At 46.8% G+C, this 25820-nt stretch overlaps 1 protein-coding gene across 2 annotated transcripts in view; it reads left to right on the top strand.

The window, feature by feature from the left end:
* Window positions 1–25820, top strand: part of BRD7 (bromodomain containing 7) — a 361283-nt gene that overhangs the window by 92795 nt on the left and 242668 nt on the right. The window lies entirely within an intron of this gene.

Here is a 25820-nt window from a genome sequence, read left to right as displayed (position 1 = left end):
CATGTTGTGTTTTCACTTTTGTCTCGACCAAGACATGTAGCTTGCAATAGCAGCTTGGCATGTGATTGGTGAGGGGTCATTTAGGGTGGCACAATTCGTGCTGCAGCCCTTAGTAACCCTCTTTAGTACTCCAGGCCCTAGGTACCAGGTGTACCATTTACTGGAGACCCACAGATGGTGTCAAAGATGGTGCCAATCGAGAGAAACAAGTGTACAATTTCGGGAAAGAGATCTGGGACTTTGGACCTGCTAATCAGGAACCCAGTGCACTTTCAGTCAAAATCACATCAGATGCCAGTTGTCTCGCTAACCCTCCATGTTAGGTACCACCAAAATATCCCTGATAGAAAACTGAACCAACAGTGTATCTAGCCCAATGCACTATTTGATCTCCAGTCTCATCCTTCACCTACAAGCTGCACGCTCCCGTGCAGCATCTACAAACCTGTAGCATACGCACACACAGCATTCCTGCATGGCCTGCCAACCAGACCACAGTGCCAGTGCTCTTTTCTTAAAAGAAGATGATGTCTAATTGTAACAAAATTGGCAAAGGAGTTTAGTACCCCTGTAAGCCCCTTATAAATGGTACCCCTGCTCCCTAGGGCATGGGTACTAAAGAGTCCCTAGGGGCTGCAGCATATCTTATGCCACTCTAATGGGCCCACACACAAATTCCACGCAGACTGCTGTTGCAGGCTGTGTGACATGGTGTACACAATGAAGTGAAAACATGCTATTGCACACTCCTGCATGGCATGCCAAAATCACTGCTTTTTTAATATAAGTAAGTCACCCCTACAGTAGGCCTTTGAGCCCTAAGGCAGGGTGCATTATATTTTATGGGATGACGTATCTGCATGAGCTGATATGCACCTTTGATGTCTAGTTCTGTTGCTAGACATTACAAGGGAACAGGGAAGCCATCTTAAGGTATGTGCTGAGCACTGGTCAAAACGAGTTACCCAGCTACGTAATGGCTTCACTGAAACATATGGGGCTATAATATACAAAATGCCCCGGGAGCGCAACGATCATGTGCACCCGCTTTCCATGCTCCCTGAGCACTTTGGTATTACAAAAAGAGCCACAGATGCTTGTGAGGCCCATTCTGTAATACAGGTAGCGCTGGTGCACATATAGCGCTAACGCTATCACCAGTAGATGTTCCCTCATTTGCATGGAGGTGTGGCCCATCGACCATCAAGATAACCCCTTGCAGGCACTTCCTGCACCTGCCTGCAAGGGGATCTTTAATCCCCCTTAAAAGTGCAGACGGGCTCTCGCCTGCACAGTGAAACATTGGATCGTCTGCTTCAAAGCCACTCCATTTTTCACTTGAATGCACAGCCCCCAGAGCAGTGCAAATTCATGGCTGCCCTGGGGGCAGCACATTCAACATAATAGGGCACACTTTCTCTGCTTGTACCCGGCGCACCTGTTTTAAGATGGGCCGTGGTGCAAACATAGAAAGTGCGCCCTATGTGTAATAGGGCCCATGGTGTTTTGTATCAAACACCTCGTATTAATAAACCGAAACTGATTTGAGTGATGGATTTATTAATAAATGAACCCAGGGGGTATTTTAGAGGTACCCCCATAAACCTACTAGTCCTTTAGTGTGCTGGCTGACTGGTCCTGCCAGCCTGCCACCACAGATGAGTTTCTGACTCCCTAGGAGGTGAGTACCCTCTCTCAGAGGTCTGAAATAGTGCCTGCTCTAGTAGGAGATGTTTACACCGCCTCGAGCAGGAAGGATAGTAAATTAGCATGTCAAGGCATGGAACTCCATTTGATATGCAAGCCTGGCTTCCCCAGACCTGGAGGGTGACACCCCTTGCCCTGAGGCCATTTTGTCACCAGGACAGGCGGGAAATTAGTTATGCTACCAGGCGTACTACACCTCCAGGCTAGTTACATACCTAAGGTCTGTGTAGGAAAGTGCTGTCTCTCCGGCATAGTTACTCCCATTTTTTGCCTGATCTCAGTGTGTTTCGGACTGTAGTTCACTGGGATCCTGCAAACCAGGACCCCAGTGGCTGTGCTCTCCCCCTTAACCCCTTCGCTGCCAGGCCTTTTTTTGGCTATTTGGGGCAGTTTGCGCTTAGGCCCTCATATCTTATTTCCACATAAGCTACCCACTCCAAATTCACATCCTTTTTTTCCAAATCCTAGGGATTCTAGAGGTCTGAGAGTTTGTGGGTTACCCTGGAGTAGACCAAGAAATTAGCCAAAATAGAGCACTAATGTTGTTTTTAAAAAAAAATTAAAAAGAGGGGAGGGGGGGACAAAAGGCTGCAGAAGAAAGCTTGTGGTTTTTCCCCTGAAAATGGCATCAACCACGGGTTTGCAGTGCTAAAATCGACATCTTACCAGCTATCGGGAACAGACAGACTTGAATCAGAACACCAGATTTTTCAGCACAGTTTTGGCATTTTACTGGGACATACTCCATTTTTACAGTTTTTTGTTAATGACAGAAATAGGTGTGAAACCAATACTGGATCCCGGACAGCTAAACATTTCAGAAAAGTAGACAAAATTCTGAATTCAGCAAGGAGTCATTTGTGTAGATCCTACCAGGTTTTCCTACAGAAAATAATAGCTGAAAATAAAATATTGATAACGAGGTGAAAAAAAACCAGCCATTTTTCTCCACATTTTACTCTGTAACTTTTTCCTGCCATGTCAGATTTTCAAAAGCAATATACCGTTGCATCTGCTGGACCCTCCTGGTCGCAGGCATATGTAGGGCTTGTACGTTCATCAAAATCCTTAGGTACCCAGAGCCAATAAAGGAGCTGCGCCTTGTAATGGGTTTTCATTGTATACAGTAATCTCAATTTATTTGGTGAAATATAAAGAGTGAAAAATAGGTAACAAGGAAACCTTTGTTTTTCCAAAATGGGCACTAGATAAGGTGTTGAGAAGCAGCGGTTATTTGCAATCTCTGAATTCCGAGGTCCCCATACTAGCATGTGAATTACAGGGCATTTCTCCAATAGACATCTTTTTTACACAGTGTCTTACATTTGAAAGGAAAAAATGTAGAGAAAGACAAGGGGCAATAACACTTGTTCTGCTATTCTGTATTCCCCTAGGTCCCTGATAAAAATGGTACCTCACCTGAAGGGGTAGGCCTAATGACCGCAACAGGAAATGCAACATGAACAAATCACATTTTTACATTGAAATCTGATGCGTTTTTTGGAAATTGCCTAGCTGTGGATTTTCGCCTCTAGCTCAGCCATCACCTAAGGAAACCTGCCAAACCTGTGCATTTTTCAATACTAGACACCTAGGGGAATCCAGAAAGGGGTGACTTGAGGGGCGCTTACCAGGTTCTGTTACTCAGAATCCTTTGCAAACCTCTAAATTTGACAAAAAAACACTTTTTTCTCACATTTCAGTGATAGAAAGTTCTGGAATCTGAGAGGAGCCACACATTTCCTTCCACCCAACATTCTCCCAACAAGTCTCCTGATAAAAATGGTACCTCACTTGTGTGGGTAGGCCTACTGCCCGCGGCAGGAAATGCCCCAAAACACAACATGGACACATCACATTTTCCCAAAGAAAACAGACCTGTTTTTTGCAAAGTGCCTAGCTGTGGATTTTGGCCTCTAGCTCAGCCTGCACCTAGGAAAACCTAGAAAACCTGGCCATTTCTGAAAACTAGACACCTAAGGGAACCCAGGAGGGGGTAGCTTGTGGTGCTCTCACCAGGTTCCGTTACCTAGAATCCTTAGCAAACCTCAAAATGTGGCCAACAAAAAAACACTTTTTCCTCACATTTTGGTGCTGCAAAGCTCTGGAATCTGAGGGGAGCCACAAACTTCTTTGGGAGGTGGGTTGGGTAGGGGGCAGGGGGGCACTTGCGTTTTTGGTCCTGGGCTCAGCAGCCATATAGGGAAACCTACCAAACCCAAACATTTCTGAAAACAAGACACCCGCGGGAGTCCAGGGAGGTGTGACTTGCGTGAATCCCCCAGTGTTTTCTTACCCAGAATCCTCAGCAAACCTCACATTTTGCTAAAAAAACTCATTTTTCCCACATTTCTGTATGGTATCACTGCACCGGCACACATTTCCTACCACCCAACGTTCCCCTCAGTCTCCTGGTAAAAATTATACCTCACTTGTGTAGGTTGGCCAAGTGCCTGTGACAGAGAAGAGACAAAAACATGTCAAAAATGAGGGGGAACCAAAGCGGTTCCTAAAGGGCAGTTTGTTAAAAACAAAAAAAAGTTTTTAAGCTGACAAGTGGGGCAGAATTTTTATCGGCATAGATGCGACAAAGCTGAGTGGTAGGAATTTTGTGGAATCCTGCAGATTTCGGAAGGTTCCATCACAAAAATGTGGGAAAAATGTGTGATTTTCAGCAAAGTTGGAGGTTTGCAGGGCATTGTGGATAAGAAAATGGTGTGGGTTGCATGTGAAGCACGCCACCCTGGACTCACCCAGATGTTTAGTTTTCAGATGCGTCTCGGTCTCGTAGATTTTTCTACATGGCAGTGTCCCAAAGTCCAAAAGGTGCAGCCCTCACCATTCCAAGTGGGACGATTTTGAGAGTTAGACAAGCTCTCACGGCCCAAATGTAAAACCAAACCCCAAAATAATCAAATGTCCTCTTGCTTGTCGTGGGATAAAAAGTGTGCGGGAGAGAGCTGAAAGACTGTTACCCCCTTCGGTTGTGGTGGGGCATGACCATGCCCATACTGGTTGGTAGCCACCACCCCACAATTTTTTTTTTTATTTTTTTTTTTTTTATTCCCTGGCATCTAGTTGGCTTTCTGCCCCCTAACCCCCCTCCACATACCCCGCCCCCACCCCTAGGGAGTGGATCGGGGGTAATTGCCACATCTGCTCATCGGTGGGCATAACAACTTTGTCCCCATATATTTGAGGTGGGGGTATGGCCATACATGGTGTCTGGTGGGCTTTCTTGCCCCCCCCCCTTGGGGGCAGATGGGTCTTACAAAAATAGGTCGATCTGCCCCCAAGGGGGGCAGAAATGGCCTAAAATAACCCCATTGGTAGGACCTTCACCTCAAGGACAGGGTACATGTCTTTAAGTGTGGTGTTTTTTCTGCATTAACAGGGCAAACATCACACCCCACAGACCCCAGGCCAATTCCTGGACTCAGTAAGTGCAGGGATGACATCTTAAGATATGTAGTGGACATTGGTCAACATGAGTGGTCCAATCACATAATGGCTTCTCCGAACCTAGGCCTAAAATAAATTTGCCCCCCAAGGGAGCGACCGTTGCCTAAGTTCACGTTGGAGTGTCCGGTGGTGGCAGGAGTCACTACCCACCCATCTGTGGATGCAGGACCAGGTCTGCAGTGGACGAAGACAGCAGTGCAGCACTGGGGCAGCTAAAGAGTTTCTGAAGTGATGCAGTTGATGCCCCATGCCGGAAGAAGGATTGCAGTCGGTCAGTGGTGTGGAGAAACTACCAACAAGCCTCGGCAACGGCAAATGCCGTGGGAGAAGAAATGCAGAGCTGCCGGGGACCAGCAAGGTCCAGGAGGACTGAACCCATGAAGGGGAGTCCTGGGTGACCCTCAGCAGTGAGGAAAGTCACAGGAAGAACAGGCAGCCCTTGCAGGCAGCAAGCACAGGAGTTGGGGTGAGGCTCACACAGCACACCTAGAATGGAGTCCTGTGTCGCTGGAGAAGCACACAGAGGGCTGTGCGTTGCAGGGAGGAGTTCTGGTGGCTGTGGCTACACAAAGCCTGAAGATCCCATCAGACGCGGTGCTAGTGGTACGGGCCTCTGTGGTGAAGCAAGGACTTACTGTCTCCAATGTTGGACAGCAGGCAGAGAGGATGAAGAGGACCACTCCAGACCACTACCAGTGGTGCAGGATCCGTGCAGCTCTGGAAGAGAGGAGATCCTCGCAGCCAGTCGTCATTGCAGTTAGTGCCTGCAGATTCAGGGGAGTGACTCCTTTGCTCCATGAGAGATTACTTCATGCTTCTTGTGCAGACTGAAGACTTGTCGCCCTCAGAGGATGCACAGCCGGAGAAATGTTGCAGTTGCTGAAAAGAGCCGTGGAAACAATGTTGCAAGCAGAGTCCTCTTCATGGATGCAGATTGTCGGTTCCTGGAGGGTCCTTTTGCAGTTCCAGAGGCCATAAGGTGAAGTAAACTTTGCAGAGGAATCCTGCTGGAATCTTGCACGTCGAATCTGAGGACCCAGCCCAGAGAGAGACCCTAAATAGCCCAGGAAGGGGGATTGGTCACCTAGCAGGGTGACCACCTTTCAGGAGGGGGCTGTGATGTCACCTGCCCGTCCTGGCCACCTAGATGCTCCCAGAGGCCTCTGCCCATTTTGGATTCAAGATGGCAGAATCAAGTGGCCACTTGGAGGAGTTCTGGGCACCACCCTGGGTTGCTGGTGGACAGGGGAGTGGTTACTCCCCTTTCCATTGTCTAGTTTTGCGTCCGGGGTCCCTGGACTGGTGTAAACTTGTTTATGCAAGGGGGGCACCAAATGTGCCGTTCAAAGCATCCCAGTGGCTCGGTGAGGCTACCCCTCTCAAGCCATGTAACACCTCTATCTCCAAAGGGAGAGGGTGTAGCCTCCCTCTCCCGAAAGAAATCCTTTGTTCTGCCTTCCTGGGCTTGAGCTGGTCAAGCAGCAGGAGGACAGAAACCTGTCAGTAGGATGGCAGCAGCGCGGGCTGCCCTAGAAAACCCTGCAACCCGGTAGGTGCAAAGCTTGGAGGTCCCCTAAGGATCCCTTGGAGTGCATGGAATCAAACAATCAATACTGGCAACAGTACTGAGGTATGATTCTGACATGTTTGATACCAAATATGTCCAGGTTCAGAGTTATCCATAATGTAGCTGGATACAGATGGTGACCTGTGTCCAATACACTGGTAAAATGTCTTCCCTGCGCTTACGAAGTCCAGTAACATTAAGCTGGAGTTCATAGGAGCACCTCTGCTCTTGCAGGGGTGCCCTCACACACAGTTACCTGCACCCTGCCCTCTGGGCTAGGAGGGCCTACCATAGGGGTGACTTACAGCGACCTAGTGCAGTGACCTGTAGCGAAATGGTGCATGTACCTTTTCTTGCAGGCTACAATGGCAGGCCAGCAGACACATTTTACGTGGGCTCCCATGAGTGGCAAAATACATGCTGCAGCCCATGGGGAACCCCTGGTGCCATAATGCGCTGGTTACCTAGGTACCATATACGAGGGACTTATACGGGGCCACCAATATGCCAGTTGTGGGGTGTACAAAGTCAGTTACAACCAAATGTAGGGGGAAAGAGGACAGTCACTGGGGTCCTGGTTAGTAGAACCCCAGTGAACACAGTCAAAACACACTGACATTAGGCAAAAAGGAGGGTTAACCATGCCAGAAAGAGGGTACTTTCCTACACACCTCTCCCTATTTATTAGGTGTCTAAGGGCTGGGGTGGCCTCTGAGTGCCACCAGACTGCTTTGAAGGGCGCACATTTGGTGCCCTCCTTGCATAATCTGGGTTAAACCAGTTCAGGAACCCCCAGTTCTCGCTCTGGTGCAAAACTACACAAAGGACAGGGAAGTGACCACCCCCTGCCCAGCTCTTTCCCTAGGGAGGTGCAGAAAGCTCTGGCAGGTGGCCACTGGATTCTGCCATCTTGGAAATAAGATGTGCAGAGGTCCCTTAGAGCATCTGACTGGTTAGGCCAGGTAGATAACGTCCCTCACCCATCTTCTGATAGGTGGGTCACTGCAGAGAGTGACCGACCTCCTTTTTAGAGTTATTTACGTGCTCCATCATGGGTGGGTCCTCAGATTCATCAAGCAAGACTCTTCAAGGAGCTCTCTGCAATACATCTTCTGCTCATGGCCTCTGGAACCGCTTCTGATCTTCGCTGGAACTGGACAAGTCTGCTTCTGGTGGATAGGCTCTTATTGCAACATTGTTTCTCTGGATCCTGCATGAATTCTACAACATCCAAGGCTGTGCATCCTCCAGGGTCACAAGAGCTCTGTTTGCACCAGGAAGCACAAAGGAATCTCCCTTGAAGTGAAGGAGTCACTCCCCTGCAACCGCAAGACACCGTCGATCGGCTGGTGGGGTTTGCTGTCCACGGACACCTGAAGATCCTTCAACACAGGTGGTGAGTCTGTGGCCTCCTCTGGGTTCTGCTTGTCTTCTTTCCAAGTTGGGAGACTGTGGGCCGTTGGCACTGGACTGGAACCCCTGTGCACCGCAACTGTTGCACTTGCCAGGGCTTGTTGACTCTTCCTCCAGGAGATCTTTAGACTTTAAGAAGCCCCGGTCCCCAGCACTATGCAAAATGAAGAACAGTTCCTGTCCTGCAACTCCTGTGAGGTGGGATTTCTATTTTGCTGTGCTGGTAAGGCCTCCTTGTGACTCCATATGTCTGTCGCCTGTGGGTCACTTGTAGAGGCTCCACCAACTTCTTTTGGCCTTCCTTTGTGCTGAGGGCCTGCTCTGACTCCCCCTCCTGGGTAGAGTCTCATGGACCTTGCTGGCCCCCAAAACTCTGCAAACTCCTCTTCTGCTCCTATTTGTATTTGCTAGACCTGGCTGGTCACTAACCCTCCTGCAATCTATCTTGGGATCTTCACTTTTCACCGAACCATTAGGATATTTCTTGGGGGAAATATGTTTTTACATTTATGAAAGAAATAGACATTTTCTACTATGTTTTAAAGCAGAAAAGCATTTACACTGCGGCCCTACCGGAATTGATGTGCATCTCTTCCAGTGCCCTTTGCAGCCCCATAACTCAGTATTGTTGAAGCCTCCATGAGAAAAATTTCTCCAGTCTAAGGGGATACTAGTGGCCAGTGGGCTTGTCATCAGTATCGTGAAAATACCCATGACAGTTAATTGTAATTTCAGGTTCTCAGTTTTGTAGTTTCTCTCAAGGGATCTGTGCTAAAAGTAATCATTCTAAAAATAGACTAGCAGGAGGTACCTCAATGAAGGTGGAGGGCACGTATAGCCTGCATTATCTTAGAACGGATTATTTGGTTCACACTTCTCCACTTGATGGCTGAATCAGTTGTCAAGTTCAGTAGAGCAGCCCTCCTTAGCTTTTCAAGCTTGCTTCTCTGCTGCATTCCTAGAGTACTGGAATGCAAAGCTGCATACATCACAGAGTGAAGGGAACAAAAGTTACCTGCTTCTAGCTATAGTACCCCTTGCCTTAGGCTCCCTGATTACCATTCTCCAATCTAAATATGCACCTAATAGTTGAAGATCACTATTGGTTAATGTGATTCAGAATTGAGTGGAGAAGTAATGTTTCTGATAAATACTTTGACCTGCAAATTCCTCTTGTTGTCCATAATCCTCAGGCGTCAGCCTGGATCCTGAAACTTTTTTCTAAGCTGTACCCTTGTGTGCTGATAGGTGTGCGACATGTGGCTTCATGCCAATGATCTGCTCAGGAAGTGACATGTGAACCGCTTAAAGGCGTCACTCACTCATGCTGACTTCAGTGGCTTTCTTTCTTTACATGCCACCAGATGTGGATCTTGAGCAACCCCTTGTCTCTTTTAGAAACCTTTATCTCAAAATTATTTCAAATTCCAGTGTTCATGCAGCAAATTTGTGTGACAGGCGTCCAACAGGTTTGCCTGTGGGTCGCAACAGAACTGCAATGCCTCCATTGACTCTGCCTTGATGAATCCTAAGGCCATCCGGGATCTTGAGGTTAAACTCTGTCGTCAAGCACCGGAAGATTCTTCCCTGTGACAGGACACCGGGAAGGTCCTGCTCCTATGTTTAATTATTGTCACAGTCGAAGCCTTTGGGTAAGTTGAAGAAAAAGCAGAAACAATCCAAGCCGGACCCTGCCTCACCCTACCGCTCTCGAACCCAAGAGAAGGTTCTAGGGCACTAATGTGCCTCCCATTCTTCGCTTCCAAAGCCATTCATTTTTGGATCTGATTCCAACCCTTGTTAAGGCAACCCGAATTTCCAGGGCCGTCTGTGATGCTGCAGCAAAGTGAAGAATTCCCTAAAGCGATACTGCGGCTTTGTGGTGTATTATCTGCTCCCTCTGACATGCCTTAAGGAACCTCAAGGAGGGTACTGCAGTGACTCATTTGGCAGGTCTGCCATTGGCACCAGATGGACCCTGTGGACCTGCTAGTGCAGCCTTTTGTGCTTTTTTACTCCGAGTCAGCGCCCTGATCCATTTGGGGTGCAACCTTGGATCAACTCTTCAAATTCCAATACTTTGCCCCAGCCTCAAGGAAGGGCCCAAACCCTCTAGACTTTATTTGAAACAGATTTTAACAAGATGAATTTGGTACTGGGCATTAATTTGCCCAACCATATACTGATGACAATTGGTATGTGGACCTTCAGGACGTCTGTGGCCTGGACACCTTGCCAGACCCTGGGCTAATTTAATCTCTGGGCCCTACCACAGAAGAAAGTGCCTCCTTTGACATGGCCATGCGAAGGGCAGCCAAGGTTCTCAACCTCCTGTTAACCCAATGGAGATAAAGACTAATGTCCTCACTGAGGTGCCTTATCCTTGGCAATCACATATTGAGCCCAGCTTCTTTTCAGTGAAGCCCTCACAAGGCCCCTTCATGGGGCATGGGTAAAACTCTGTTCTGATCCTCTGGTAAACAGTGAAATAGCAAATCCCCATTGTCCTTCTCCCAGTGACTTAGATTTTGTTGACTCGACACTCCACATCTAAGATTTGCATTGCAGGCCGCAATGAGTTAGGGCAACCTGTATTCCCAGCCACACCACCAGACAGGAAATCAGAATGCATCAAAATCTATGTTTTCCTCAACCAGTTTAGCACTACATTCTGTCAATACCACTGCTTTCTAGGCTCTTATACCCATGCCCTTCGGTACTCTGTTTTACACATTTTACCTTGTGTCCCTGGTGTCTTGCATCCCATTCTTACTCAGGCTTTGCATCATGATTGTGATATGGCAAAATTGACCATCCCTTGGGGCTTGGATGCCACAGATTGCATAGGCATTTTACACCTGTGTGGCTTTCAGTAGTCATGCCTGGTTTAGTTCCACAAGCTTTTCCTGCAACGTCCTGTCCATGTTAATAGGCCTCTATGTCTTTTAGAAGATTACAGAAAAGAGAAAGATTACCTCAGGGAGATGATCCTCAGAGCAGCCAAAGAAGGCCTTTTCAAAGACCAACTCGGGGTCTTACAATAGCTGCATCCCTTCTTCATCGCCTCATGGAACAAGCTATCACTCTTCTAAGGACAAGAAAGAGAGTACTAGCAGTATGGAGAGGGCTACAAAATCGTCATCTGAGCCTCCTGCACCTCCAATTAAGTTGTCTCATACATTTAAGAAGCCTTCCTCTTCTCCACCTTTTGGCAGACTGTCTATGAGGTCCCCACCGTCAACGACAGGCTAGTTGACAAAAATGACTTACCCACCATCGGCGACAGCTTCATCATTGGTGCTATCGATGACCCTACTGGCGACAAAGAGTTATCCACCGTTGATGAGGGCATTGTCAACGAAGACGTATAAATTGCCATTGTCGTCAAAGCTGACTGTAGCCATCGCTTCTTCGTCTGTTTCTTTTCCAAGAAGAACCTCGTCAACAATGGCCTCATCCACTAAGCCGTCGACAATAAAGATATCTTTTAGGTCGTCAATGACAGCAACTCCACCGACGACGAGTGCTGCTGCTGCACCGTTGATGACCGTAAATGACTTCATCTTCAGCACTGTCGACGACTCCGTCAGCCAGCAAAAAAGACAAACGGCCAAAATTACCCCAACGCATACTTCCCCAAGCAAAATAACCCTATTGATAACAGCCCACTTGCTGGAGGGGGGTGACAAATCTGATGAGGAAGGACCCTATGGAACAGCGAATACTCCTCGGCTGAATGTAAAATATCAAGATGATGATGATGATGACGAATACTACAAGGACTATGATCCACAGTATTACACAGTTCAAGAGCAACCACACCAAGAGGGAATGGTCTATATGCCAAGGTCCCTGATTACTGACTTGCAAGCCATGTTGGTGGACTATTAAAAAAAAAAAAGATTCCCACCCACTGATGAAGCAGTGCCTCAGTCCGCTTTGCTGGTAAAATCACTAACGCCTCAAGGAACCACCCCTCTGCAGAGGCCCACAACTTTACCCTTGGCTAACTTTATATACTTAATAAAGACATGTGACAGGACACGGACATCTCGGAAGGCGAGCAAGAGGAAGGTGAGCTTCATCCTCTTCAGCTATAAAGGTAGCCTCTCCTCCAGAGGACATCAGAGGATTTCACAATCTGCTGGAAAGGGCTGCCAAAAGATTTGAGCTTCCAATGCCATCCAAGCCGATGGATTGTTTTTTGTACAACTTCAAGGAGCCTTTCCAAAAGTCAGTGTGCTCCATGCCGATGGTCAGTTACATATTGGAAGAGGGATTAAAGGTCAATGCAGGACCTAGCAACAGTCACGGCGGTACTCCCGTGGCTGGATATAAAATCTAAAGCTTCATCCAGATTCAGTGATAGCACAAGCGGCCCAGAGGAGATCCAAAAACCCATCCTCACCAATTTTGATGCCTCCTGTAAGAAGGGAAGACGGTTAGATAATATTGGTAAGCAATTCTTCTCAATGTCAAGTATAATGGTAAGAGCTGCAAATTCTCTAGCGGTCTTGGCTAGATACGATAGACAACTATGGGGTAACGTCGCCCCATATATCGACCATCTGCCAAAGGATGCAAAGCTGGAAGCTAGAAAAATCTTACAAGAAGAACGCACATTGGCAGAAATTATTGACTGTGCGATGTGCTGAACTTTGTTTGGGGACTCCATTTCCCAGACACACCCGGAAGATGCTCGGCTGTCTCCCCCCCCCCATTTAAAAGTGCTCAAAGGCATTGGATGTGTGGTACTTTACATTAGCGGGTGTTCGCGCTATTGGACAGATCACATAATTTGATACTATTCACATATGATTTGCCCATGGGGAAAAGGAAGGCCGTTGAGGGTGGCTCAGGCCTAGCGCAAAAGAAAACATGCAAGAACATGAAGAAAGTAGGCGATAATTGTGTGTTGGACAGGATTGCCAACCTTTTAGTTGAAAGTGAGAAAATATTGACTTCCCCACTTGATAATATCGCCTCACGTGCAGAGTGCACGTTCTCCAAACATGGGAGCGACCCGCAGGAAAATTTCAAATATGTTTAAAAACCATTAGTTGTAGGGGGTGACACCTGAAGGGGGAAACTAGGGTGGGCTTGGCCTCTGCTTTAATTGCATCGCTTCAGCCCGACATGATGCTATCTGATGATAGTGACACTGTGCTTTGCACCAATCATTATAGCATTTTAAGTGCTTCCTTAGATTTGCATGATGACTCTGTAATAAAGATCCCAAAGGTCGTTGGCGATTCTGCTGTTTGTAATTTAGCCCAGTCGCAGTGCGTCTCCCATATCCAAGATCTAAAAAATTACATGGTGGAGCTCAGGTCCTTGGTCACCACTCTACTTTCCATTGTTAAACAATTGTAACCCTCTGAAGGGAAGACTGCTCCGTAGAGTGTTCATATTCAGAATTTTCACACCTCTGGTTTGCTTGTTGCACCTCCTAGAGCCTGCTTTGCAGCTTTTAACAAAAATCCACCTTCCACTTGCTTTTCTGATAACTTTAGCCCTGATTTGCGGCCTGCTGTGGCATGTCTGGGGATTCGGGGTGGGGAAGGAAGCCAGAGTCAGGCCCTCCTGCGTCTTCTTATTTTCTACCCCCTAGGCACTTGGCGGGCGATACATCTAATCGTGTAGCACAACCAGCTGATAGAAGGCTTACAGCTGCTAATACTGTAATGATGGTTAATGTTCCAAAGCTACACCCTGCTGCCCGCTGAGAAGGAAGTGAATCTGTTATAATTAAGGCAATTCATTGGATACAACATGTGAGAGGTTGCCATTCTGTGATTTGAGATGACCTAATCAGGGCAGTCAGGAGGACTGATTGATGCTCAATATGACATGATTGAATTGACCCTCAGAGACAAGAGTATGTTGGACGAATTGGTGGCTCTAGGTGCAAGAACTAACGCTCCAAGGTTTTCAAACATCCAGTTTAAATATACCATGCTTCCTTCCTGCCCCAGGGTTCAACTCGCTTCTCGCCTGGGGAGCAGTTTCTCAGGCTTAAATAACAGTGACTGACACAGCAAGTCTGTTGATCTTTGTTTGGCCCCTTTTTCCTCTTTGCAGTTATCATCTCCTTGTCTTCCCTCTGTTGGAGCCAATCGAGATGGCTCTTCTACACATTCTAGCATCCATGTCCTTAACACAACTGGTGTGGTCTTTGTATCACATTTAACTAGCGGTTCTGCTTGCTCTAGTGTTCCAACTATTACGGATAATGATGCTACAGGTACATCGAGCAATGACCCCCCCCCCCATGAAGGAAATTCAAAATGTCCAAGCTACCCCGGCCCTTAATTTATCAGTTCCAACTATTATTGATAGTGATGCTACTGGTACATCGAGCAGTGACCCTCCTTTGCAGGAATTCCGAAATGTCCAAGCTACCTCGACCCTTAATTTATCTGTTATTCCATTAGTACATCATTCCGAGGGGATGTGCCTTGTCTCTTAGAATGTAGCAGGTCTGAGGCCCAAGATCACTCTTCTTGCCTGCACCCAATTTTTTGATGACTTTGACATCTGCATCTTCCAGTAGACGTGGGCCCTGGATCCGATTTTCTACTCTGGCTATTCAAACTTTTTTATCCCAGCACTCCCGAGTAAGAGGGGCAGACCCTCTGGGGGGTTTAACCATCTGGGTCAAATTAACTCTAAATTGTAGAATTCAACAGCTTTCTATTGATTCTCCTGATATATTAGGCATTGTGCAGTGATTTGGGCCACACCAGGGAACAGCCATTATTAATGTCTATCCAAGAGGAAGTAGGGGGTGTTTGGCTTCTCACACTCTCCTCACACTAGAAACATTTCTAGGCAGTGTCCTCAGCATTGCAGCCTTATCGTGGCAGGTGATTTTGATACCACCTTTGAACCTCTTGACTGGGACGACCTCCGGATCACTCATGAGGAAGACCAGGTGTGGTCCATTCCCTCTCTGAATATTCCACATGTTAGTAAGTGGTCGCAGGCAGCTGTCCATCTAATAGCCTTGACCATCGGATTTGGGCTTACGGCCCTCAATGGAAGGACTAGATCAGATGTCGACGTTTGTCACACATATAATAGAGTCAATCATACAAGCACAATTGTCTGTTGTCTTGTTGATGTGAGATTGTGGCCTCTTGTTCTTGATATGATGGTCCTCGAGAGGACAGAAAGTGACCACAGCCTGCTCTCAGTCCAAATGCTTGCCTTTTGCATCCACTCACTTGTGTCCAGTAAGTCTACCACTCTGCCGGTGGACCTTAGCATGACAAATGACAAACAACACCTGAAATGGCATCAGATACTAGCCCGCCCTGACATCTTACGTGCCGTGAATACTGTTTCCAATTCTCTGCTATATGACATCAAGGTGGGAGCTGTAGTTAACAATAACCAGTTGGCATCGCTCCATGTCGCTGGCTATAAGATGATTGCGTCACACTTCTCTGTAGGCATCAAATCTGGAAGTGACAGACCTAAAGGCAAGCAACTTTGGTTTAATAAGGAATGCTGGGATATGAGTAGATCATTGGTAAAAGCCATCAAATCAGGGAATATTATCTCTATTCGTTTGACTAGGTAATCTTATAAAACAGCCATTTGCAAAGCCAAACGGGAACTAGATGGACGGTGGTGGGTACTACTAAAAGATGTCTCGCTAGAGAAAGACTGTTTAAATTTCTGTTCTTTGGTTGCATGTGGCTCCAACAAATGTGCATTGAAGATAGTAACAAATATTGCTGCAGCAGACTGGGAAGAACACTTTAGACAACTGTATTCTGTTGACTTCTCTACTCCAGCTGAAGAGCCCCATTGGATTTCTCCTGTTCGTATGAGTCAACTGCCGGGCGTCGTCCTCTTTTTGAACCATGGAGACTGCCTGTCCACCCTAGATTTGAAGGATGCATATTTTCACATCCTAATTCACCTTTTCCACAGACAGTAACTAAGATTCACGGTAGCCTGCAGCCACTACCGGTTACAAGTTCTACAATTTGGTCTAAAATCAACCCCCAGGATATTTACAAAGTGCATAGCACCTGTGGCCGCATTCTTGAGAAGACAAAGGCACCAACTATTCCCATACTTTGACGACTTGTCGATAAAAGCAAAGTCCTTCTCAGCAGCACGCAAGTCAACAAAAAAGTGCATAGCCCTTCTCAACAGCTTAGGCCTAACCATAAATTGGGAAAAGTCCAATCCTCAACCATCATGTACGATCACTTTATTAGGAGCAAACCTGAACACAATCTCCAACATAGCCTGCCCCCACTACAGAAAGACAGCAAAAGTTAATGGCTTTGGCAAAGTCAGTTCAAAGAAGAAAATACATTTCAGTTTGCCTTTACCAGTCGAGTTTTGGGGAAGATGTGCTCATGCATCCCACTGGTACCATTTTGCAGACTAAAAATGTGCCCCTCTAGGAACAGCTCAGCCTACAATTGATTCAGCTACAGGCAGCTTCACCGAGCAAGTCAAGATCACTCTGCACACAATGAAAGCTCTGGGCTGGTGGACTCAGAAGGATCATCTATTGATCGGCCTCTCTTTCCAACTTCTCCATGGGTCATCACCACAGATGCCTCGTTAGGTTGGGGTACGTTTTTGCAAGACCTACGGATCAGTGGCAAATGGCCACCTCCTCTTCGGACACTACACATCCACCTCTTAGAGGTAAAAGCAGCCCATCTAACCTTGCAGGCATTCTTTCCAAGAATTGCCAATTCAGAAGTACTAATAAGAACAGAGAATATCACTACAATGCATTACCTCAACAAGGAACAAGATCCCTACTTTTCTCCAGAGAAGTACAGGAGATTTGGGGATGGGCCATGCAACACCGAGTGCTGCTACAAGTGGAGCATGTTCCAGGGAAGCAAAACAAAATAGCAGATACAATCAGCAGATTAAAATCAGTCTGCCACGAATGGAAGTTGGATCTGCGAACAATCAACTACATATTCTCTCAGTGGGGGACACCCAACCTCAACATATTCGCCAACCCATCATACACCGAATGCAGATACTATACAAGCTGGTCTCACCACTGGGGATCATGGGGGAATATGTTTCCCATGGCATGGTATGGAATCTTTGCTTACGCCTTTCCGCTCATTCCCCTGATTCCCATGGTTCTCACCCAGATGAAACTGGAACTCTGCACACTGCAACCTCGGCAGCATTGGTTCACTGAGCTTCTCCTGTTCGCAGTGAAGCCTCACACCCCACAGAAGATATCTCTGCGTCTGCTGACAATGAACAAAGGGCAGGTCTTGCACCCGCATCCTCAGTCACTACACTTATCAACATTGCTCCTGAGCAAAATGAGTTTGCACATCTAGACATCCCTCCGAATTGCAGAATTATACTGTCTAGGGCCAGAGCAGTCAGCACTATTAAAACTTACTCATGTAAGTGGAAGAGGCTCTGTCTATGGTGCCAACAACAACAGATACATCCCATATCATCTCCCCCAGAACAAATATTGCAATATTTATTACACCTGGCACATTCTGGACTAGCTCACTCTTAATCTGGCGGCTACCTCGTCATTTAGATGTCGTTTAGACGCTCATACAATTCACTTTCTTTGTGGTCATCCAGAATTATCAAACAATTTCTAAAGGGCCTATCAGGGTTTTTCCGCCTTTCAGGCTGCCTTCTTCCTAGAACCTCAGCATATAGTCCTCGCGCATCTCTTGAAACAACCATTTGAACTGATCCACAGGGCTACACTGAAATATCTTTCACGGAAAGTAGCCCTTCTGATAGCTCTCACATCAGTCAGGTGAGTCAGTGAGATCCAAGCACTGTTTATCCAAGAACCCTTCTTAAAAATTAGAGAGGATAGAATACCCCTGTGCACAAACCCACATTTTGTACCCATAGCTCCCTTGGACTTTCATATCAGTGAGCCGCTGGTCCTAGTCATTCTTCCCAAATCTGGCAAAGGCAGCAGAACGTGCTCTTCACTCAATAGATGTAACAAGATGCATAAAGTTCTACCTGGATAGGACTGAATCCTTTCGCAAGCCTAGTTAATTGTTTATAGCTTACAGTACGCCTAGAAAGGGTCAACCTCTTACCAAGCAAAGCACCGCAAGACGGATTTCATCGACAATCCGGTTTTTCCATCAAGCAGCAGACAAGCCTCTACAAACTCCTGTTCGTGCTTTCACCACCAGAGCTGTATCAACATCCACTGCACTGTTTGGGGGGTGGCGCTCCAGGACATTTGCAGAGCAGCAACCTGGAAGAACTGCCACACTTTCACATGACATTACTGCCTGGAAGAAGTGCCTCAAGGAGAAGTAGTTGTGGGAAAGGCGGTCCTAAGACATCTTTTCCAGTAAAGGTGAGCTATCTCTGCCATCCCTCCATCCTAAGGTCAGATCTACACATTGTTTATTTTAAAATCTATTAGGGATGAAGTGTCGATATACAGTATGGATTCTAGTAACAAGTCTTAGTTTCTGAATTTTAGGCTATCTGATGTATATGGTTTACTTATGCATCTTGTTCATATTTGAAACAATCGTAGTTTATACTGTAATATGCATTGCTTCTGCTTACTACTCTGATTCAAGCATGTGAATCTATGAAAGTTCCAATACTGGAGTAAGAAAATGAGTTACTTACCTGTAACTATAGTTCTCCAGTATTGGAATCTTTCCTAAAGTCAAGGTAAGCCCACCCACCTTCCCCGAGAAGCTCACCATTACCTCTCTTATTTACTGTTATTGTGACTACGCACGGGTGCTCAGAAAATCTGAGGGACTGAAGCTACTCTCAGGAGGGTTGTAAAGGGTGGTGTTGGCTGATTGGTGGACTCTCAAATGTAGTCCTTTTCTCAAAATGACTGATAGAATACTAAACTGAGGGGCCTAGGGCATTTAGGTTTTAGTTTTAAGTCTCTGTCAATACCATTTTATAGAAGATACTGGGGACTCCCATCTCGATGACAGGAAATTCAAGCATGTGAATCCATGAAAGATTTCAATACTGGAGAACTATAGTTACAGGTAAGTAACTCATTTTCTTTCTCCCATTCTGTGGCTGTGATTCAGGATTCCAACATCAGCCTGCCCAGCAAACCCTCCATTGTTTTCGTGCCTACTGTAGAACTGACCATGTTGACAAAAGGGACTACATGCAGTACAGTCTTCCACCCCTCCTGCTGCCGCAACCTCAAAACCTCTTTAGTGTATCCTTCGAGGCACACTGCCACTTTGTCTGAGGCAGGATCCGACATTTTCTGCCAGGATGGCAGGCGATAATTTTGGACAAGTTGGTCATATAGATTGTCAGACTGTGATTGGGTCAGTGGCAGACTCCTCTCCCAACCCCACCAAGAGCTGACTTTGGTGCCCAACACAACTTTCCAGAGATGCGAGCCATCCACTTGACATTGCAGACCTTCCTACTGTCCATCAAATGGATGCTGGAGCAGATGCTGGTGGAAAACGCCACTGCATTGTGGTATTGCAACAAACAGGTGGGGTGGAGTCATGGACCCTGTGCCATGAGGTAGTACACCATTAAAAATAACTAGAACGCCAGAGGATTTTCCTGGTGATCCACCACCTGGTAGGATTTCTAAACACCAGAGTGGATAAACGTAGATGCTGACACATAGCGGATCATGAATGGATGTTGCATTCGGAGGTGGACCAAGGTCTCTTCCTGAAATGGGGAGAACCCTGGCTCGATGTTTTTGCCACTACCGAGATTGTGCAATGTCAGCACTTTCGCACATTGGAGTTTCCAAGACTTATGTCTCTCTGAAACGTGTTCCGCCTTGAGTGGAACTCAGGACTCCTGTATACTTTTCTGCTGATACTGCTCCTGTCCTGAGTTGTGAACATCAGGAATACTTTGGCCCAAGTCGTCCAAGAAGCACCACATTGGACATGGAGACTGTGATATCCAGAACTCCTGGACATGAGAACCTGTCCTCTGAGGCTGCTGCCGCCGCCTCAAGAAGGTCCCTTGACACAGCTGCCAGGGGCATCATACCAGGGTACTGCTGCGTAGATGCACTTCACTGTGCTAATATGGCTTTTACCCAGAGGCGCAGAAGACTCTCTTGAATGTCCCTTTAGACCAGTAACACTTGTTTGGTCCCCAGGTGGATCAAACATTAGAAAAGATGAAGGACACAGAGGTTGCTAAATCGATGAGGGTGCTCCAAACCCCCACTCTTCATGGTTCCTTTCAGTGTCCCACATACAAACAGGTCACCACAACACCACCACCAGATGCTTCTACCTCCTATAGGCAACAGCATCGCACCCCCCTGTGCCTCATTTTAGCATGTTGACCCTCCACTTTTTGCCTGGTACATGATGTGATTTCAGCTGAAAGTGCACTGGGTTCCTTTTAACTAGGTTCCCAGTGCCAGAGCTCTTTCCCAAAACTGCAAAGTTGTTTCCCCAATTGGCAAATCCTTTAGTGCCCTCTTTCAGTCCCCAGTAAATGGTACCCTTAGTACCTAGGGCCTCAGTACTAAAGAAGACATCTAAGGGCTGCAACACGAATTGTGCCACCCTAAGGGCCCCCTCACCAAGCATATGACAGCCTGCATTGCAGGCTCCATGTCTTGGTGTAGACAAAAATGAAAATACGACATAGCACACAGCCTGTGTACCATGTCCCCTAACACTGCATGCAATATATGTAAGTCACCCCTCTAGCAGGCTTTACAGCCCTAAGGCAGGGTGCAGTGCATTATATTACATGTGAGGGCATATCTGTGCAGCCAGATGTGCCCCTACTATGTCTTTGTCAATCCTCACACATAGTAAGTGACCAGGGAAGCCATTTTAAATGCATGTGCTGGACACTGGTCAGTACGAGTTCCTCATTTACATAATGGCCTCACTGAAGATAAGGATTTTTGGTATCAAACATCTTGTATTGGTGAACCCACACTGAGGCCAGTGTTGCATTTACCAATATATGCAACCAGAGGGCACCTTGAAGGTGCCCCCTGAAACCCTGCCAGCCTCTGGTGTGCTCACTGACTAGTTTCTGCCAGCCTGCCACATGAGACAGGGTTCTGGCCCCCTAGGGTGAGAGCCTTCTGTTCTCAGGAGGCCCAGAACAAAAGCCTGTCCTGTAAAGGGGTGTAATTCCCCTTCCCAGAGGATGACCTGCTGATTAGCCTTCCTAAAGCTGCAAGCCTCAAAGGGCTGCCATCTTTGAAATGTGAATTTGGTTACCCTCACAGGAGAGGAAGCCACCCGCCTGTCCAGAGCCCATGTAGCACCTGGACAGGTGGGAAAATTAGCTATTCAGGTAGGCGTGCCACCTCCAGGCTAGTACCACTGGTAAGGTGGGCTACAACGAGGTGGACATGACTTTTAAGAGGTAGCCAGCTTTGAGATGGCACACCTAGTAATTCTGGGACAGGGTTATGCACACTTCTCACAGGAAGTGGTCATATAGAGGGCATAGTGACCACAAGGGTCAGTAGCCCATTGATTACTAACCTAAACACCCCTAAGACCCCTAAATTCAGTATTTAGGGAAGCCCCTGGCACCAGAGAAGCAGATCCTGAGATGACCAAAGACACAGAAGAGCCACGAAAGCACCAACCCCGCCAGCTTGTTTACAGCCCTCGTCAAAATGTGCACCAAAGTTGACTCGTCCTGCAGCTGTGACTCCCGAAACCCAGGAGGACTGCCTACCTTCAATAAAGATTCAAGGCTTCCCGTGAACAGCATACCTGTACTTCAGCAAACTCCAAAGAAGGGACTCTGAACTCTCCAGAGCCACCAAAACCAAACACCTGACCTCACCACTACACCTGTCGTCTCTGACCCGAGTTGAAGTGAACCACCGGTGCCATCAAGACTCTCCACCATTCAGAGTCTGAGTCCATCATGATTTCACACCTCCTGGACTCCCCGACTATGCCTGCTGCCTCTGCTCGCAGCCCCTATCCACTGCAGCTGCTCTGGTAAAGATAACCAGACACCTAAGGACACGTCTGCACCCGTCACCCCTGAGCCATGGAGAAGAGGACGAAAGGTGCCCGAGCATTGTGAGGCCTGAGCCATACTTTTGGTTCAATATGACTGGCCTGGCCCGAGCCTACAGCCTCTTTTCGCAGTGCCCGATCTCCATTGAAACTCATTGGGCACCCAACGCTGTTTTGCACCCTGCATCCGGCTTCCCCCGCTTGCCGCTGGTGGTATACTACTAATGCTGCCTAGGACTTTGCCTACGACTCACCTTAACTCCAGGCCATTGTTCTTGTAGGTTGCTGTAGTCTACCTGTTTGCCGAACTTGTTTATCTTCCAACTGAATAACATTGTAGAACTCAGAAATTGCAGTGTCCACTTTTTAAAGTGAAAAGAATTCCTATTTAAAAATGTACTTGCCCGAACAATTTTTCTCTGATGCCTAAACATATATAAAGATGTTTGCTATTTTTATAAATTGGTGTGGAGCTCCTTCTTGAGTCCTGTCTCATTTATTGACTATTGTGTGTATTTGTGGATGTCTTTCACTCCTCTATGTTAAGCTTAAGGCTGCTCGACCACACTACTGCTAAATAGAGCACTTTGGGATTCTATAGCAAGCCCTTTCCACTCACTGGGTAACTCCTGGACCCTTTACACGATATTTACATACCACATAAAGGCTCAGCTTCCTAAAGGTACATATGGAGGAAATAATTCTAAGGGTTGTGGAAAGGGTGCTTCACCTCACCGTCCACCTCCAAACAGGGACTCTTTCCTCATTCCAGTCGACTCTTTAACACCTGTCGCGGGATGAAGACAACATTTCTCCCCCCGTCTGAAAACCATAACAACAGATCAGTGGCTTTTCAATATTATCCAAAATGGTTATTGTCTGGAGCTCATCAAAACGCCTACAAACATCTCAACCTCGCAAATACAAGCTCTCCTACATCATTAAACTTTGCTCAAACAGGAAGGTACAGGCTCTCTTGCACAAGGGAGCCATATAGCCTGTTCCTTGTCAACAGCAAGGCTCAGTCGTATATTCCCTATACTTTCTGATTCCCAAAAAAGACAGCTCACTCAGGCCTATATTAGACCTCAGGCCTTTAAATCGTTACATCCTATCAGAGCATTTCCATATGGTAACTCTTCAGGACATGATCCCTATGCTACAACAGGGCGACTGTGTCTGCCCTAGACCTAAAGGGCCCTTACTTTCGCATCCCAGTCCATCCAGCTCACCACAAACACCAGGTTTGTAATAGCGTGAACACATTACCAGTTGAAAGTGCTCCTGTTTGGAGTCCCTACCGCAACCCGTGTGTTCACCAAATGCCTAGCGGTAGTTGCAACACATCTGCGCAGACAGAGTATTCATGCCTTCCCATATCTGGACAACTGGCTCATCAAAGCCAGCACACTTCCGTTGTGTCTACAACCCCCTCAGTCCACTCTACAACTTCTCCATCAACTAGCGTTTACAATCAACATACAAAGGTCACACCTTCAACCTTCACAGGTTCTCAACACACAACTGGGATTAGCCTATCCAAATACAGTCAGGATTCAGAACATCACATCGCTGCTACATCACTATCACCACAATTAACACATAACAGTCAGAACAGTTCAGCAACTCTTAGGCATGATGGCATCTTTCATTGCAGTAGTACCACATGCAAGACTGCGTATGCCCTCGCAGCAGGAATGTCTGGTGAGTCAATGGCCTTAGTCACAGGGTCAGTTACAAGATATAGTGTTAGCAAACACCCGTACGTAGCACTTTCTGCAGTGGTGGAACACACAAAACATATTAAAGGGCTGGCCTTTCCTTGGTACCGTTCCTCAGATCATTATCACTGCGGAGGCATCCCTCACAGGATGGGGTGCTCACCTACTGGATCTCAAGATCATGGTCTCTTGGACACCGCACATCAGGGTTTTCACATCAACTACCTCAAGCTTCAAGCTGTTCACCTAGCATTGAAAGTGTTCCTATTCCACCTAATAGGCAAGGTTGTCTTGGTGCTGAAGGACAACATGACAGCCATGTTTTATCTACAGAAACGGGGGGGGGGGGCACACTCTCTACAGTTATCACGCCTATCTCAGATGATTTTACATTGGGCAGTCCGCCACAACATTCACCTTCTAACAGAACACCACTAAAGGACGGAGAGCAACTTTGCCAACCTCCTCAGCAGGATGCAGTAACAAGTCCACGTGTGGGAACTCCACCCAGAGTCCTCCTCGCATACTTCCACAGGTAGGGGTTTCCATAGATGGATCTGTTCGCAACTGCAGACAACGCAAAATGCCCAGACTTCGCCTCCAGGCTCCCCACACCCTCTATCCAAGCGCAATGCTATGGATGAACTGGTCAGGTATATTTGCCTATCCTTTCCCACCTCTCCCCCTTCTTCAGTCTGTGGTTTGGAAGCACAGGCAAATGTCTGTCATCCTTACTCTCCTAGCTCCCACTTGGGCTTGACAACCATGGTTCACAAAACTACTTGAGCCCGGATCTTCTCATTCAGAACTATGAAGAAGTCTGGCATCCAAATCCAAAGGAACTCAACCTTGCAAATTGGCTCCTGTTGTCATAGAATTCAGTTACCTGAATCTTCCACCAGAATGTATGACCATTCTCAAAGAAGATCGTAGACCCACAACCAGAGCGTGTTACGCTGCTAAGTGGAACTGCTGCGGTAAACACATTGATCTGTTTGATTCAACTGTTCAAATAATTGTCTGCTTTCTTCATGTGCAGACCTCTGGCCTAGCTTACAATTCAACATGCTAGCATTTAGCTGAAGTGGCTGCCAACCTACAAAACAGACCACACTTATCCTTGTTCAAGGTTCAAGTCATTAAGGTGTTCATGTAAAGCCTTACAAGACTATTTCCACCTAGGGTTTCCCCTGCACCCGCATGGAATCTCAACATTGTACTCACTAGACTTATGTGTCCACCATTTGAACCGTTGAATAACTGCACCCTGTAATACCTATCTTCTAAGGTCACGTTTTTGATGGCCGTCATTTAACTTAGGCGTGTCAGTGAGCTCTAGGCATTAACCTTGGAAGAACCTTTCTTCCAGTTGCACAGCAACAGGATAGCCCTTCCGACTAACCCAAAATTCCTTCTAAAGGTGGTTGCCACTTTCAACCTCAATCACTAAGTTGAATTACCCGGTTTCTCTAGGAACCTGATTCAGTTGCAGAAAGGGCTCTTCATGCATTAGATGTAAAAATAGTTTTAATGTATTATATCGACAGAACTAAAGCGGTTCATAAAGCCAAGCAACTCTGTTGCTTTTTCACCCCTTCACACATGAAAGCCCATATCTAAATCAGGAATTTCCAGATGGATAATTAAATGCATTCAGACATGTTACAGCAAAGAAGAACTTTGCCCACACCTCATAGAGCACACTCTACCCGTAAGATAGGAGCTTCTACAGCTTTCCAGGGCAATATACCAATAGCTGAAATTTGTACGGAGCTTCATGGTCTACTCCACACACTTTCACTAAACATTATTTTGCACATGTATTAGTACGCCAATAAGCAAATGTAGGATAGGCAGTGCTACATATCCTTTTTCAAACAACTGCAACTCCCACAGATTATCCACTGCTTTCTAGAGGGCACTGCTTCACAGTCTATGAAGAACATGTGTATCTACAGCTGCACA

The sequence above is a fragment of the Pleurodeles waltl genome, chromosome 12 (assembly GCF_031143425.1).
Source record: "Pleurodeles waltl isolate 20211129_DDA chromosome 12, aPleWal1.hap1.20221129, whole genome shotgun sequence".
Taxonomy (NCBI): Eukaryota; Metazoa; Chordata; class Amphibia; order Caudata; family Salamandridae; genus Pleurodeles; species Pleurodeles waltl.
The sequence above is the reverse complement of the archived record's forward strand: the minus strand, read 5'-3'. Positions and strand labels throughout refer to the sequence as shown.